This window comes from Prionailurus bengalensis, chromosome B3, assembly GCF_016509475.1.
Source record: "Prionailurus bengalensis isolate Pbe53 chromosome B3, Fcat_Pben_1.1_paternal_pri, whole genome shotgun sequence".
NCBI lineage: Eukaryota > Metazoa > Chordata > Mammalia > Carnivora > Felidae > Prionailurus > Prionailurus bengalensis.
Window position 1 is genome coordinate 32,346,558 of NC_057355.1, and position 16,360 is coordinate 32,362,917.

Sequence of the window (16,360 nt, forward strand, 5' to 3'; positions counted from 1 at the left end):
CAGGAAGCCTTTCTCCCTGTCTCTGGCTGTCCCTTCTCTGGGTTCCCTTCCCTTGTTATCCCACAGATCAGTACCCAAACCGGGATAACACCCAGAATCTGAGCTTCAGGTTTCTTGCATGTCAATTCCAGAGATTCAGAATCAGCGGCCTGCGTGGGGGACCTGGCGTACTGTGTTTTGAAAAACTCCCTGGCGACTCAGAGTCAGTATTTGAATGGTAGCTTCTGGGGATAGAGACCGGTTTTTCCTATCGTTATATCCAGCGCACTTCAGACAGGGGCCTGCGCGACTGAATGAAGGATTTAATTGAATGGAAGAACGAATGGATCTCTCTTAGATCTCGTCTCCTTGTCCTCTCTGAAGGCATCGCAGAGGTTTCTGTTCCATGTCTTCTCTCCCTTCCAACCCTGGGTTCCTCAGGCCAGGGTCAATGTCGGATTTCCTTTGTGCTTTCCTCCCAGTGCCAATCTCTGCTGCCTGGCACTTGGCAGGTTCTCCGTATTTGAATGAATCTGAGGAGTTGGCTCCTCTCGGCTCCAGCATCACTATTTCTCGACCTTAAGCATGGCTACCCGGGTCCAGGCCATTAAAGGCATCTGGCCCTAAAGCATCCATAGTCATTAGGAGGTAGCAGTAATTAGACCAACTAAATTGGAATCGGGAGCTGGGAGATGGAATTCGGACTCTGACCTTAAATTTGGATGTCCCTCCCCCCCTCCTCAGCCATGGGTCCCCCAGCCACGAAATCAGAACACAGTCAACCTCTGGCTCTCACATCCTTATTAGCATAATGAATCGGCAGCCACGCAGAAGTCTTCGAGTGGACACAATTCGCTGTCTCATTTACGGTTACTGTTCTGCTAGCTTGTGGCACCGCGGGGGTCCTTTGAAATCAAACACCTTATTCTCTGCCTCCCTCCACCACGCCATGCCAGCCCAGCAAAGCATTATAGCCTCTTCCCCTTAATCTGCTGCCCCCAGGTCTTCATGGAGGAGGGGGTGGGCGGCTTTGAGCAGGCAAGGCGTGGAATGAGGGTGAGGCAGCCTCCCACGGCCGGGCGCCTCCATTCTGACGCCTGCAAGAAGCTTCCAAAGCAAACGTCCAGAGCAGGAGGCATGGCGTGAGCATTACTCACCATTTGGGATCATCTATGCCTCTGCTGCTCCACATTAATGATGTCGACAACTGAGAAGCAACTGCCGTTTTCCCCGAAGCTCGGGATCTGGCAGGGGGTTGGAAAAACTGTGCGCTAAATCCGACGTGGTTTCTAAAACGAACGTGATGGCCATAGATCATCTACTGAACTTCCCTTCACCTCTGGCTCCCCATCTGTAAATTGTAGGTAATAACCCTTGCCCAAATTAGCCCGGATAGTTTGGTCATATTACAAAAGCCTCAGAACAACCACGTGGAGGCTTAATATTCAAATGGAACTGCAGGACACTGAGCTGAAGCAGGAAGGGTTTTTGATCCCTTGGACTCTCTTTGCTGATACTTACAAGGGATTTACAAGTGTCAATCTCTTTTCTCCAGGGCTGAACGGTTCCTTTCCGTGTCCATTTATTCACATAATCCCCCAAATTCTTTAGATTCCCCTGTATCGTTTTTTCTCTTATGCATTTTCCCCCCCTCTCCTTGATGGGAGCCCAGTTTTTCTGCTTTACATTTCTGTACTTGGGGGTTCTTCAGGGCACAAGAATCCCAGGCTTTTCAAATATTATTCTTGGTACTGGAGTATGGGCCAAGGACGGAGAGAGCTAGAATTTGCATTAAAGTAGTCCCGGGAGGGAGCAAACCTTGCAGCCCATCTTTTCTCCAGAGGATCTGGTTGTCCACTGGCTGACGGGTGTAGCGGTGAGGCAGGAGGGTGGTGGTGAGGCTTGGAAGGTGCCGGGGGAAGACCCTCTCATCCTCAGAAGTGCAGGGCTCATGCAGTAAGAAAGCCCATGGGCTTTGGTGCCAGAAAAACCCAGGTTCAATTCCTGACCATGCCGCCCAACCAACCACGTGATCTTGGTCCCACCTAGGGAAAGCCATGAAGTCTTTCCACTTCCGCCTGGCCACTCAGGAGGGGGCTCTGGGCCTGGGACACTTCCTTACCAAGAGACAGGGAGTCCTCACAGCCTGTGCTGGATTTATCGCCTCCTGTGGGAACGCCTGCCTCCGTTCCAGATTCAACGTGCACGCTTCTGTTCTGCTTAAGTGTGTGCATCACATGGCGCCTGGCCAATCCCACTGCCGTATCTCTTCCCATCCGGGAGGGAATGGGGTCCTTTGTCTGCGGCATGAGAGAGGTGCGCGTAGATCAGAGCCCTGTGTCCGCTTGTGGGACGAGACCCGCTGGCCATGGCGGACCAACGCCCACTGCTGAAGTTGATCCTGATCTATCTCTTTATGTGAGCGAAGCCTTGTTCCCTCCAGCTCCTGTGTGAGTAGTGTCTTTCCTGGTGATGCTGACCCCTGCAAGCCATGAGTGGGTTGACATGTCGAGATGCTGCGCCTGGAGGCAGGCACTGCTGGGCTACTTGCTCTCCTCCATGCAGCAGGACTCCTCCCCCAAGGGTAGACACCATCTCTTACCCGTCTGAGTGGGCGGAGGGCAGGGGAGGGGAGAGGTGTGATAATACCTCACGGAACTGAAGGGTAGGTGAAGCGATGTGCATGAAGAGCCTGGCCCGGGCCTGGAGCACAGGGCCACCCAGTGCATGGCAGTTATTGTTAATCTCAGCATCACCATTTTCATTACTGATGCCCAGGACATGTCCATACAAATCTCTGTGGACTAGACTTGAATCAAGTGCTGCCTGCTTCCGTGAGGCTTGTAGTAATATCAGTGTGAAGGTTCAAAGATCCCACGAGCCAGACAGTTTCTGTTTCTCTGCCTTTCTCCAGGAGCCCAAGGACCAGGATTACCATAAAAGTGGGTTGAGGCCAGTATTAGAAATTAAGTTCCCTTAAGCTCCTTAGGTCAGTGCAATACAACACAACTCAATGACATGCAGTGTGACAGTGTCCCTGCAACAACTACCCATTCGCCCCTTCAAAGGACACCTACCCATGACTGTCGAAGTCTGGGACATGCTAGTTCTTGGAACAAATCACACACATTTTGATTTTATTTCATTCCAAAGTGCCAGCGATCTTTTATGCTAAAGCGGTATTTTTCTCTTTGCCCCTCGTTGTGAGGAACCAGGATAAGTTTAGATTTCCCACAGCAGGTTTCCTGCCCTCGCCCCCATGGAGCACGGTATTTCTGACAATGCCGGAGACAGCTGCACATCACGTGTCACTAATATGAGGGAAGCGGGGAACGGGGAGCCGGGGACGCAGATGGCTGTCTTCCGAGCACTGTGGTAAGCTGGAATCCCCCAGAGAAATAGCCAGCCACCCCGAAGTCCCCTGAGCTTTTGGAGGGCTTAAGGGTTATCTGCTGCATGTTGGGTCATTTTTTAAAAAATGTTTAATGTTTATTTATGTCTGAGAGAGAGAGAGACAGCAAGCAGGGGAGGCACAGAGAGAGAGGGAGACACAGAATCCCAAGCAGGCTCCAGGCTCTGAGCTGTCAGCACGGAGCCCGATGCGGGGCTCGAACCCACAGACCGAGAGATCATGACTTGAGCTGAAGTCAGATGCTTAACTGACTGAGCCACCCAGGTGCCCCTGCATGTTGGGTCGTTTTCAAGGTCTTGGGGAGCCCTCACTGGCTCCCCAGTCAGTTGAAGATGACACCTCTATTACCTCCCATCCAGCTGTCATGCACACCGGAAATAACCCACAGGAGCAACTCTGGCCAGAAGCCACCATAGTCAGCCAAAGAGGGAAACTCAGCCCTGGGCAGTAAGGCTGAGTCCCAGTGCACTCCCTCCTGCTCTGAAGGAGCCTTGCCCCCTTGGGCTCCTCACCCTCATTCTCCCTGACTCCTGACCTCCAGCCCAGTCTCCTGGGGCACCATCAAGTACTTAGCTCTGACTCTCGCCAAGCCATGGCTGGGTCTTTTATGCTGTCATGTCCACTGATCATTTGGCCCCCACAAGTCCCCTGTTGTCTGCAGATATCTAGATCACAGGGCGCTTGCTCTCTACCTCTGGGAAAGAATTTTATGAATGTCAGTGCTGGCCTTGACCGTCCTGTGAGGGCAACAGAAGCCCAGAGAGGTTAAGTTACTTGCTTGGGATCACCCAGCGAGAAGTGAGGGAGCCAGCCACCTCCTAGCTCTACCCAGCTTTGCCACTAACCGGGCCGTCTCTGTGTCACTTTGGTAGAAGTGGGCATCTCTGCGCCCCTTGCTGGCTCAGGGGACTTGTGATCCCACAACCCAGCGGGGAGGAGGCGGTTTGCCATGGCTCCTTCTTCCAGATTCTAAACTAGTCATTCAGCCCCAAAACAATGCGCCGTGATGGTCGGGGGACGGAGTGTGGAAGTGTCACAATGTAGCTTATAAAGGTGATGGAAAGAGTGAGATGGAGAGGAAAAAGGACAAGAAATTCCAGCAAACTCCAGGGACTGCTAATGGAGAGAAATAATGTGGCTAATTACATCTCTGAAGGCCATCCGTTCCAAGATGAATTTTTAGTGCAAAAATAATGCATTTCCCCTGCTGCTTGAATCAGGGAGGGAAGGGACTGAGCGGTCTCCCAGTGCAGGCCAGAGCAGCTGTGCATGCCAGCGCCTCCCCCTTCACCCGTGTCTCCTCCCAGCGTCCTCATCCCTAGGGTGCCCATGACGCCACAGTGCAAGCCGGGTGCCCCTCACGTGCCCTAGGCTCCAGGAACACCAGTGTGGACAAAGGCCAGTAACTGTCCTCACAGCCTCAAAGCTCCGGGTTTCCCTCCTGCAGCCCCCGGAGGGCTTCCCGAGGTATTCCTCTGCCCACTCCCCTTTCCCCCTCTCCCCACCAGGGAGTCATGGATCTTAGATCCAGGGGTGTAAAGCTCCCCGTGTGAAATGAAACCCTTGCCTCTAACGTTCCAAACGCATCTGTTTGCTACATGTGGGTTTTGCAGGAAATGAGCCCCATTCTCCCCTCTTTCTGGGGGTAATCTATAGATCAGAATGGAAAAGAGAAGCATGAGTTTTAGAGTCAACCAGACCTGGGTTCAGATCCCAGGCTTGAAACTTATTTGTGGTGTGACCCAGAGCAAGTGATTTACTTTTCCAGGCTCAGTTTCCTTACCTGTAAAATGGGGTAACAATATCTGCTCGATAGTACTGCTGTGAAGGTTGAATAGTGTCTGTAAAGTGCCCAGCACAGTGTCTGGCGTTGTCCAAGCGGTGGTTCGCGTTGTTATTATTTGCCCCAGAGCACACCCAAGCTAACCTTGAACCTCGCCCCCCTCCCCTCTGCCCCTCGACACACACACCCAAGAAACTCTGTTCTGAGAACTCCCAGCCTCAGTCAGCTCCGCTTGCCTCCTGGGCAAGCCAGCAAGGACCACAGGGACAGCTGTGATCACTGAGGTTGCTGCTGACCCTTGACCTCAGCTGGGGTGTCTGGTCAAGGGCCCAGCTCACCCTCCAACTTGGAGAAGGCAGCAGGGCGGGAGCCAGCAGGAGGCTCCTCCAGGCAAAGCGGTGACCAAGATACTCCAGATCTCACAGCTACTCCACCCACACTGCCCTCAGGCACATATGTCTCTACAGGCAGTGACAGCGTCCATGGCCACGTGGTCAACCCTTTGTGGGTTCACACTCTCGGCCACTCATTCTCCTACGTGAAAGTTCCAAAATTATACGCAACACCCCTCATATCTGGGAGTACACCAGCACCCCTAAACTGCAGGATCACGCGCTTCAATATCCACTCTTCAACATATTCAGACCCACGGAAACACAAACAGCCCCACAAGATGTGCATACAAACACACACATATACTATAGCGTGTGTGCACTTACGTGCTTCCCCAAACACAGCACAAAACCTATCCAGAGCACCTCACTTCTTTGCAAGACTGTCCCTCTGAAGTGCGTGCACAGAAACATGCCCCCGCCCCCCGGGGGGAATGCGTGGGAGGGGGCCAGGGATGGCACCTTGGGCCCGCATCAGTATTGGCAGTGTTCACAGTGGTTCCCAACCCAGAGAAAGCCCAAGCTGAGGGGGCCAATGAAGGCAGGGAGGCTGGCCCTGGGGGACTCCCTTGGAGGTCAGAGTTCATGAGGGACAGGGTAGAGCAGGAGGGCCCCAGGTGCCCGGAGTGACAGAAGGGGACACACTGAGCTGGGGTCTGAGGAAGTAAAGAAGGGTACTGAAGATCAGCACCAACACCCTCCAGTCCTGGGAGCAGAGAAGGTTCTGGATCCAGACTCACATATGCCAACACCTGGCAGAAGGAGGCAGGCAGTATTTCTTTCCCACCTCGTTCCCTGTTTGTTTCCGTTTCTGGAACTATACTATCCCCCAGACTCTAGGAGACTCTGGGAGATCCCCACATCTGGCCTGCTGAGTAGGTCTGTGAGTGTTCCAGAGACCAGATGCAGCCAGCTTATTACTGGGATTCTCAAAAGGAACAGGAGGAGCAGGGCTCCCGTGGCCTCTGCCCTCTGTGTGGGGGACGTTCTCTGCAAGGCAGGATGTGAAGGGCAGATCTTCCTCTGTGTCTCAAAGTCTTTCACTCACCCAGCTGGGGAGGGGCTGCACCTGCCTGGAGTAAGCCAGCATTCAGGGCACAAGAGGCTCCCTTGACCCTGACCCAAACTCATCAATCTGGTGTCGTCATAAGCACGCGACACCTGGAGGCAGAAGGTTCCAGGACGTTTCTCCTTCCCGTCCTGTCCCTACCCCTACCCCACTCTCCACCCCGCTCCAAGCCCCATACTCTTCTTTCCTTCAGCCTTTCAGGCCAGAGTGGCCCTGCAAGCTTCTCTTTGAAGTCTTTGACCAAGCTGGGGACAGTGCTGTCATGGGAATTGTTCCTGCCCCTCATGGGCAGATCCCACAGACTCGGGATGCTGCTCTGCTGGCAAAGCATTTCTTTTCCATGAATGGGATTGTTGCAGAAAAACATGTGGCCAAGAACATGAAGCCAGTCAGTGTTATGGGGGCAATTTTCTGAGACGGAATCTGAGAAAGACAATTTTATAACCTGAACCCACATGGACCCTGACCTTGGCCAAGACTGGTCTTGACCACAGAATCTTAAATCGAGGCCTAAAAAACATTTACCGAAACTCTACTTCACAGATAGAGAAATGAAGCTTCAGAGAGGGGCAGTAACTTGCTCAAGGTCACACAGCAAAGCAAAGACAGACCTATTACTAGAATCTAGTCTCTCGCCTCCTGGCATAGTATCTTTAGATCTCAGTTAAAGGTGATGTTTTAAAGCCAGGCTTTGAAGAAAAGAGGAGAAGCTCCCAGATGAGAGGGGCTCTTTCGAAAGTTTAATGAAGGAGTCCTGGAAGCTGTTACTTTCTGGGGCATGGGCAACTTTTGTCCTCTCCTCACTCTGTGGTTGGGCCAGGCGATGGCCAGAAAGGGGTGGGTTCTGCTCATCACCCTCACCCCGCTGGACGGGGATGCGGGGGTGGGGGCACAGGCCTGGGGTGGGCATTGCCTCCTCGGTTCCAGTCTTCTAGAGTAGCAGCAGCCGCTGCAGGGGCACGTGATGCCACTGCGCAGAGAGGCTGAGATAAGAAGAGGGATTGATCTTTCTGCTGCTTCAAAGAGAATACAAGCCATCCCTGTCATGGCTGTTGATCAAAGGCTCTGCAGAGGATGTTTTATGTGCCCTACCCTGCCCCCATCCCAGGCCTGTGGAGGCAGGGCCCCCAGTCCTTATGGTGAGGCCTTCCTCCAAGCCTCGCTGCAAACCAGAGAGACCCCCAACCTTCCAGCCTGGATCCCACAGAAGCCACCAGGAGCCAGGGGTTCAAATGCTCCGCGAGCCTTTTCTCCAGACAGCTCAGCCCAAGGTCAGATCCGTGGGAAATAATACTATCCGCATTGCACAGATGAGAAATCGAGGCATAGAGAGGTTAAGTAACTTGTGCAGAGCCATGAGCTAGTTAACCGTTGGGAAACCCCCATTCTTACAGAATTACGTCCTCAGAAAGTCCCCTGTCTGATGGCAGGAGTGGGCTCCTCCCTCTGGAGCTGCCAGTTCATCTAGCATGTGTAGATCCCAGAAAGACTGAAAATATTCTCTGTGAAAAAGGAAGGATGCTTCTAAAATATCTCATTTCAAACATCTGGAAAAATCCAAATTTTTAAATTTCTCTTTGTCTCTCTGGTGGGACAGAAGGCAGATTTTTCCCACCCTTTCCCATCCTCTGCATCCCCCATCCCCCACAACACTACCCAACGCCATCTATCTGCAAATAGTGTTCTGCCTTCTGTATAAAAATCCTTAAATGTTTATTTATTAATACAGTGCAAATTCCAAATTCCTTAGCCTGGCATTCAAGGCTCTAAAAAACCCTTGAGAGGCCACATGGCCTAGTGGTTAAGAGTGCGGGCTCCTGGACCAAACCTCCCAGGCTAGCACCCCAGCTTCTCCACCTTCTAGATTTTGACTCATGGATTGTTTAGAAGTGTGTTGCTTAATTTCCAGTAATTGGAAGATTTTCCAGATATCTTTCTGTTATTCATTTTGAATTTAATTCCATTACGGTCAGAGAACACATTTTGTTTATATGACTTCAATTTTTAACCATCTGTTAAGGTTTCTTTTATTAACCAGAATATGGTCTATAGTGGATGATCCATGAGCAACTTGAAAAGGAGGTACATTCTGCTATTGTTGGTGGAGTATTCTATAAATGTCAATTAGTTCAAGTTGACTGAGAGTGTTGTTCAGGTCTTCTATATCCTTGTTGATTTTCTCTCTATTTTCTACCAGTTACTGAGCAATGAGTCCCTAAGCAAAACTGGATTTGTCCATTTCTCCTTTTAGTTGTATCGGTTTTTTGCTTTGTGTATTTTGAAGGTCTGTTGTCTGGGGCATACACATTTTGGATTGTTACGTCTTCCAAATGAATTGATCTTTTTATCACTATGGAATATTCCTCTTTATCTCTAAGTTTTCTTCTTCAGGAGTCGGCTTTGTCTGATATTAAGATAGTCATTCCAGCTTTTTTAAAAAAAAATTAATGTTCCATGCTATATTTCTTTCATCCTTTTGCTTTTAACCTATCTATGTCATTATATTTAAAGTGAGTTTCTTATAGACAGCATATAGTAGGTCTTGCTTTTTAAAAATCTAATCTGACAATCTCTGTCTTTTAATTGGTATGTTCAAACCATTTACATGTGATCTATTTATTGATAAGGTTGGATTTAGGTGTCCCATTTTATTATTTGGTTTTGGTTTGTCCTCTCTATTTTTCATTCCCTGGTTTCCCTTTTTCTGCTTCCTCTTGAATTATTTGAATATTGTCTTAGTGTTCCATTTTTATTTTTCTGTTGGCTTTTTGACTATATCTTTTTGTTTATGTGGTTGTTCTAGGGATTATGATACATGTACCTAATTCAGCATCGTGACCTATTTAGGGTTAATATTTTACCACTTCATGTGGTATATATGACTCCTGCACCCATGTAGGCTCCCCTCCTCCCATCACTGTAGCTGCTGTATGCAGGAAAATAGTCTATTATATTTACCCAACTATTTTCATTTTTATTTCTATTTTTAATTTATTTTTATTAAAAATTTTTTTGACATTTATTCATTTTTGAGAGACAGAGAAAGACAGAAGCACAAGTGGGGGTGGGGCAGAGAGAGAGGGAGACACAGAATCTGAAGCAGGCTCCAGGCTCCCAGCTGTCAGCACAGAGCCTGATGTGGGGCTTGAACTGATGAACCGTGAGATCATGACCTGAGCTGAAGTTGGACACTTAACTGTCTGAGCCACCCAGGTGCCTCTTTTTTCTCTTCTTTTATTCTAAAGTCCCAAGTTTCTTTCTGGTAGCACTTATCTTTTTCTTTTCTTTTCTAAGTTTCTATTTAAATAATTTCTACGCCCAATGTGGGGCTCAAACTCATGACCCCGAGACCAAGATTTGCACACTTTTCCAATTGAGCCAGTCAGGCACCCCACTTATTTTTTTTTAATTTTTTTTCTTATGTTTTATATTTGAGAGAGAGACAGAGAGCGAGTAGGAGAGGGGCAGAGACACAGAGACAAAATCCGAAGCAGGCTCCAGGCTCTGAGCTGTCAGCACAGAGCCCAACATGGGGCTCAAACTCACAAACTGTGAGATTGTGACCTGAGCCGAAGTCAGACACTTAACCGATTGAGCCACCCAGGCACCCCAACCCCACTTCTCTTCTTCAGGAATTTCTTCTAACATTTCTTTTAGAGCTGAAATGCTGTCAATGAATTCCCTTAGTTTTCCTTCCTCTGATAATATCTGTTTGGGGGAAGGAGCTTAAAAAAAGATATTTTCACTGGATATAGAATTCTGGGTTGACATTTCTTTCCCTTCAGCACTTTAGAGATACTGTTCCACTGTCCTCTGGCCTCCATGGTTTCTCATAGGAAATCTGTAGTCTTCTTAATTGTTGTTCCCTTGTATATAATGTATGACTTTCCTCTGCTTGTTTTCAAAAAAATTTTTTTCTTTATCCTTGATTTTCATTAGTATGATTAAGATGTATTTGGGTCAGGGGCACCTGGGTGGCTCAGTTGGTTGGGCGTCCGACTTCAGCCCAGGTCATGATCTCACAGTCTGTGAGTTCGAGCCCTGTGTCGGGCTCTGTGCTGACAGCTCAGAGCTTGGAGCCTGCTCTGGATTCTGTGTCTCCCTCTCTCTCTCTGCCCCTCCCCTGCTCATGCTCTGTCTCTCTCTGTCTCAAAAAGAAAAAAAAAGATGTATTTGGGTCAGGTTTTCTTTGAATTTATCCTTTTGGGGGGGTTTACTGAGAGTCCTGAATCTACAAATTTATGTCTCTTCACCAAATTTGGAAGGTTTTCAGCCATGGTTTCTTCAATTTTTTTTTTCTACACCGAGTTTTTTTTTTCATTTCTACCTGAAACTCCAATGACACGAATGTTAGACTTTCTAATGTTGTCCCATAAGTCCCTCAAACTATATCTATTATTTTTCCAATTTTTTTAGCCTCTGCTGTTCAGATTCAATAATTTCTATGAATCTATTTTCAAAGTCACTGACTCTTCCCTCTGTTATCTCCATTTTGCTATTGAGCTTATAGAGTGAATTTTTTCTCTCTATTGAATTTTTATGTTATAAAATTTAATTATATAAAATAAGTTACAAGATTTCCCTTTGGTTCTTTTTGGTAGTTTTTATTTTGTTCCTGACGGTTTCCATCTTTCCATTCATTTCAAGATCATTCTTCCTTACTTCGTGGATTATAGTTATAATAGCTACTTTAAAGTCTGTCTGTGCTAATGCCATCATCTGGTCATCTTGAGGCCAGCATTTATTAATTGTCTCTTCCTTTGAGAGTAATTATGATCTTCCTGGTTCTTTGTTTGTAATTTAGGGCATTTGAATATTATGTAATCAGCCTCATTTTTTTTTTCAGACCACAAGTCCTCACCTGCCTTTTGCTTTGAGTCAATTCTACACATTCACAGCTCAAGGGTGGGTGTAGGACTTCATACATAGATTCTCCAGCTCTCCATGCCTTCATACTCCCTGACTCCCACCTCCTGGTCTCTAGGCTAGAATCTGGGATTTGGGCCTCTCCATACTGTCATACATTTCCTTTGACTGCATCCACCTTCAGGGTGAAGCAGTAAGATAAAAGAGAAAAAAAGGGAACAGAATTTCCCTATACTCCCCACAGGGGCCCTGTTTCTCAGTTTTTCCAGTCAGAAAGAATGATTTGTTCTCAGAATTTTAGGTTTTGCACCCCAAACATTGCCAGAGTATGGCTTCAAGATTGGGGCTTTCCTTGGGGCACACCCTGGAGAGTAAAAGAGAAGCAACTGAGATTATTCTCTCCACCCCACTCTCTATCCTGCGGGTCCCTGTCCCCATTCCTCTGGCTGGAAAGAGAAGGGTTCTCTTTGAGCTTTTTCTGTTTGTGCCCACTGCACAGATCTGGGATTTAGGCCCTCTAGAGTCCAATCTGGGAGGTATGGGAGGGAAGAAACTCAGGAATCACATTGCCATATTGGTCAATCTTTAGTGTTTATTTATTCCCCTAATCTACCTGCTTTTGTTTTTCAGAGTCCATTGACAGTGCTGTATGTATCTATTGCAGGGTTTTTGTTTGCACTCAGTGGGAGAGAGAGGGTAAAGTGTGGTTACTCTGTCTTAGCAGTAACCAGAGGCCTGTAGACAAGTCATTTTAAGGGATAATTTGACTAATTTTGTCAACAATATGACAATATTTAAGAGAAATTCAAAGTCAGTATATTTGTAAATTTAATTTATTAGAGTTACAACAGTTTTTCAAGTACATGATGCAAAGGTTTTGCTTGTGTAATTAGACATTTAAGTTACTTAGGAAAGTTAAATATATGAAATGTCCAAATGTAGTTGGAATTGTTTAAGCAAATTTAATTAAGTTGTAAATGGCACTGGCTGTTTAAGGGAGTTAGTGTTTCAACTTGAGTTAATCAAACCTTAATTGAAGAAAAAGTGAAGGTCTTGTTCTTATTTTATTACATTTATAAATAGAACAATAAGATTGGTAAGTGGAACTTAATCCTTAAGAAAAGCTCCGTTTTTAAATGTGTGTCCTTAGTAAATTGAATATTAATTTAAAAAATGTAACTATAGATAGTATTTTATATACTCCCCATCTCCCCCCCCCCCCCCGCAACATGCACACCAAGAAAGCTTCACTGATGGGAGCTCACCTCCTCCAGAGACAGCTGTGTCACTCTCAGGCAACTCCCGCTGTTGGAACAATGTCCATCTTTCTACCTGAAATCCGTGGGCAGCATAGACAGTACAAGCCTTTGAAGACAGACTGGTGAGTTAATTTACTCCTCTGGGACTCAGTTTCCTTATCTGCAAAATGAGAATGAAAAAGAACCTCCTTCAAAGGTTTGTTTTGGAGGTGAAGTAAGATGATGTAGGCAAAGTACATGTGTATCTGTATGTGAAGTGCTCTGCACAGAAAGCTCCAGGAGTCATTCTTGATGACGCAGACAGTTGTCTGAGGTACCAGGGAATGGTTAAAAAATGCAGAGCTTTGGCCTCAGGAAGTCCTGTGTTCAGATCCCAGCTCTGCCTCGCCTCCTGATTGGTTTGGAAAAGCTGCCCAGACTCTCCAAGGCTCTGTTCCTTCACCCTTCCGTGGTGCAGAGCTGAGGATCATGAACTCATAGGGTGGATTTAGGTCTTAAATGGGTTCCTGTGCTGTGTCCAGCATGATGCCCAGTATGTGGGAAGCTTGCATACACACATGGTGCTTAGCTTTCATCTTCACCATGTAAGTTTTATTCCAAAGTGGATTCTTTGGCTGCAGGCAAGCTATTTGTCTACGCTGACCTGGATTATCTGATTAGCTTGTCTACATTGACTCAACTGAGGAGCAGGAAGCCCATTTTCTCGTCTTGGGCCTTGACACTTAGGTCAAACCCTTCTCCTTCCTGGGACTCAGTTTTCTCATCTTTAGATTGGGTATGACAGTCTCCATTCTGCCCCCACTGGACCCATGTGGCTTAGAGGTCCTGTGGATGCAGAGGGCTTAGTTCTGAAGGGTGATTTGCCTTGACAAACTTAGGAGATCTATGACAGAGCATAATTCTTGGTCTCTTCTTACCCTGGCAGGAAGTTGGATGCCCTGTGCTTCTGAGGGCTGATAATTGGCTTCCATTCTGGCCAAGCTGGAGGTTGGTAGCAGGCAGCCACTGGTAAGCTTGAGTTCTGGGTCACTTGTACATCAACCTCCTTCAAAGCTGAAATTGCTACGGCTCGATGAGAAGGGGCACTCTTGGGGCATCTGTGCCACCCTGTCTCTGCTCAAACCCCGTGTAGCCACCATTGGCTCCCTTGCTGCTGGGCTTCTATGCATGAGGTCTGGTCCCGAGATCTGGGACGGGCAGTGAGAACATCCCCTGGCATTTGGTTCACTTGTCTCTGGGCATAATGACCTCCATCAGCCATGCTAGTGCTTACTGCAGCAGCAACTGGATCCTATGAGGTCACATCAAGCCCCCTGCTTCCTCCAGGAAGCCCTCCCAGCTCCTCCAACTCACACCACCCCTACCTTCCCAGAGAGTCCAAAAAAGCTCCTGCTTATACTCTGTCCTGCCTTGGACCCTTACTATTCTCTGAGTGGTTCTGTCACTTATCAATATCCCAGGTGGAGGGCTTCGGAAGGGAGGAGCCAGAACACCTCCTTCTCTACCTTGCTGACAGCCGCGTTCTGGGATGGTCCAGGGGACCTCTAAGACTGCTGGGACATGAAGTGGAGAGTGGGGGGAGGGGCAGAGAGCAGGTCTTGGCTGTGCTCCTCAGAACCCAGGCAGCAAAGAAGCTGCAAAGGAGGGGCATGCCCCACAGTGAGGCCCAAAGCATGTTGGGACCACTCTCTGGTCTCAATAATGCAAACACCTCCTATGTGTAGAGGGCCTCATGGATTTAGAAGATCTCCCCCACCCTTGCAGCTATTTGACAAAACAGACCTGACTACTTCTTACCTGCAGAAGAGATAGACAGGTATCCAGATGTTCAAAAGAGGAATTCCCAAAGGCACAGAAGTACCTAATGTAACACCCCGACTAGAAGCTCCAGTTCCAACTTCCAGCCTCTTAATCTCTGTCTCTGACTTTCACAGAGGTGGGGTGGGAGGTGGGGTGGGAACAGAGCAGTGAGTGAACACCCACCCCCAGCCTCTCTGTGCTTACTTCAAAGACTTCTCTGCTAGAGGGAGGGGCAAACAAGGAAGGAGGCAGAGCGGACAAGCAAAGCTGGAGACTGCATCGGGTCCACTCTCATCGCCGGTACCTGGAAGATCTGGGGGGCTGGGCAGATATGAGGGCAGGCCTGGTGTTCCTCCACCCTGCAGACCCAGCCCTGGCCTCAGACACCCCGTGAACTCCTATCCCATGCTCCTTCCTGGTATCCCAAGGAGACGCATGATCTGAGCATCTCTGGAGCTTTCCCACCTCCAAAAAAGAGCCTAGAAGAAAGGTTGGAGCAAGTAGTGACATTGGCTAGAGCCTATGGTCTCCAAGTCCCTTGCCTCCCTTCCTGCACCGTATCCCAGGTTGCTCTCTAAGCACACGCCAGGCTGGCTCTCTGGCTTCCAAAATCTCTCATCCTAGTTTTTGGTAAGCTGGAGTGAAAAGGTCTTCCTGTCTCTGGATAACTGCAGTGGTCCATTTTCCTCCTCTCTCTTCTCACCTAACTCTAGCAGGGAAATATGGCCAGTCAGCATTCCTTCTTACTGGCCCAGAAGAAGTTGCCGAGAGAGGAACCTTGAGTGGATGTGTGCGCGTGTGCACAAGAGAGAGAGAAAGAGGGATAGAGAGAGCCAAAGGGACAGAGAGAGACAGAGACAGAGAAAGAGAGGGAGGGAGAGGGGGATAAGGAGGGAGAGTTGTTGAGAGAATTTCTTGAAGACAGGCCAGTCCTCCCCTATCAGACAGGCAGGGACCAGCCTTGCCCAACAGATCTTTTAGGAGTGAGGACTCCTAACATCAAGGCCTCATCAGTCGCATTGGCAAGTTCAGGAAGCAGACGATGTTGCAGTCAAAGGAAGCCAGGCCATTAGCCACGACCATCCAAAGGCTTGGCCAGAGCTGCTAGCAGGCGGGAAGCTCTGACATGCCACTCGGAGCCAGTGAAGCGTGGTGGGAGGAACCAGGCCAGAGCAGGAGCCAGAGTGCTGGACACATAGGCAAACTTCTCAGATACTCAGCATTGGCAGGGGGCAGGGTGATGAGTTAGCACCATCCCTTATTATGCAGATGGGGAAACTGAGGCTCAGAGGGGGACAGGGCCCTGCCAAATGTTCCAAAGCAAGACCAAGGACTGAAAATCGATGTTTGGATTTCAACTTAGGTTTTTTTGTGTTTTTTTGTTTGTTTGTTTGTTTGTTGTTTATTTAATACAAAGCATCTTGCCAGGTTGTTCCGAAATCGATAGCTAGTAAATTTTTTAATCTCTATGCCTTGCCCACTCCCCAGGTGTTTTCTGGGTACTGGGACATGTGCTGAGGCCATCGGAGATCTAGGGTTCTATGGGCCTTGCTCCCTCAGTGGCCGGGCAGGACCTACTTGCTGTTCTGCAGACATCACAGTCTGGGTTGATGACTATAGGGAGAATGTGCCTCAATAAAGCTACAAGCAGAGCACAGTGGGATATGGGGGAGGAGGGACAGACGAATGGGATTTTCCTTACTTTCACCTTACCTCATTTCCAAAAGGTTTACGGTGGCCGTGAGACTGTGAGTCCCCCAAGGTTTCCAGGGTATGGACTTGCCCTTGAAGAGTGAACAG